Source organism: Ursus maritimus, unplaced genomic scaffold (assembly GCF_017311325.1).
Source record: "Ursus maritimus isolate PB19 unplaced genomic scaffold, ASM1731132v1 scaffold_12, whole genome shotgun sequence".
In the NCBI taxonomy this organism is placed as follows: Eukaryota; Metazoa; Chordata; class Mammalia; order Carnivora; family Ursidae; genus Ursus; species Ursus maritimus.
In genome coordinates, this window is record NW_024423564.1 from 44,782,221 (window position 1) to 44,783,677 (window position 1,457).

Below are 1,457 nucleotides of genomic sequence, written 5' to 3' on the forward strand. Positions count from 1 at the left end.
TCATGATCTTAACTCTCCCAGCTTATTTAAGTAGTATGGATGATGATAACCCTGAAATCACATGTTTAAGATGCAAAGATGCCATTAAACTGAGTCTCTAAATAACTTCTTACAGGGAAATATTCCCCAAAACCATGCTCTGGACCTGTCCTAAACTAGTGCGCAAGAAATATACTTCTATTTTATTTAGTCATTACATTACATGGCGTCTGTTTTGAGGCTATAAAGTAGAATGCTGCTGTAAAGAATGTAAAATGTATGGTTTTGTCATAATGATTAGGAAGCAGATAGATTGAATTCCACCCACGCCAGGAGCCTCTGCAGAGAAAGTGCAAGAGATGGACATGGACAAATGATTTAGAGCTGGGGAACGGGAGGTCCTTTGATATGAAAGAGCTTGTCCTGGACAACTACCCATCAATTGAAGGCAAAATTGAAGGACTCACAAATGAATTTGAAGAACTGGAGTTCTTCAGTACAATAGTGTAGGCCTCACCTCAGTCTCAAAGTGACTAAAGTTAAACTTAAACTTGAACTAAGCAATAATAGACTCTGAGGGCCTGGAAGTATTGGCAGAAAGGTGTCCAAACCTCACATATCTAAATTTAAATGGCAACAAAATTAAAGACCTCAGCACGGTAGAGCCACTGAGAAAGTTAGGAAACCTCAAGAGCTTAGACCTTTTCGGTTGTGAGGTAACCAATCTGAATGATTACCAGGAAAATGTGTTCAAGCTCCTTCTGCAGCTCATGTTTCTCGATGGCTATGACCAGGATGACAAGGAGGCCCCCAACTCAGATGCCGAGGGCTCTGTGGAAGGCCTGGAGGATGACGAGGAGGAGGATGAAGATGCTAAGGAAGTGGAAGGCTAGGAGGATGAAGGGGTGGAGGAAGAAGAAAAAGGACAACATGAATGAAGAGGAGGAGGATGAAGATGTTGGTGAAGAACAGGATCAGAAGTGAAAATGAGAACTTGAAGATGAGGGAGGAGATGATGACTAAGTGGCATAACCTATTTTGAAAAATTCCTATTGTGATTTGACTGTTTTTATCCATACTACCCCTCTCCAGAAATCCTGCCCCCTGAAACTTATTTTATTCTGATTGTAATGTTGCTGTCGGAACAAGAGGGAAAAAGTGTACTGGGGGTTGTGAAGGAAGGGGGCGTGGGGCATGGAATAAAATACTATTTTTACTGCCACTATTTTCCCCCTACTTTTTCTGTGTGTCTGGTTTTGTCCCTATAAATGCAACAGCTGAGTAATCACCAAGTGAGCATTTGTCCCTTACTCTCAAAGAGGATGGTTTGTAGGACTCTTACATTTCCTGGTATTTCCCGAGTCTCTGTGCCTCTGGAGTTGGTTAGAATGTCATGCCTGGCCACCGTTTGGTTTCTCAAAGCCCAGAAGGGGATGAGCACCAACCACATCTTACCTCTTGTTCTGGTTCCTGTGATT

At 42.3% G+C, this 1,457-nt stretch overlaps 1 pseudogene; it reads left to right on the top strand.

Moving 5' to 3' along the window:
• Positions 1-338: 338 nt before the first annotated feature.
• LOC103663007 lies at positions 339-1,142 on the top strand (annotated as a pseudogene).
• Positions 1,143-1,457: the final 315 nt, after the last annotated feature.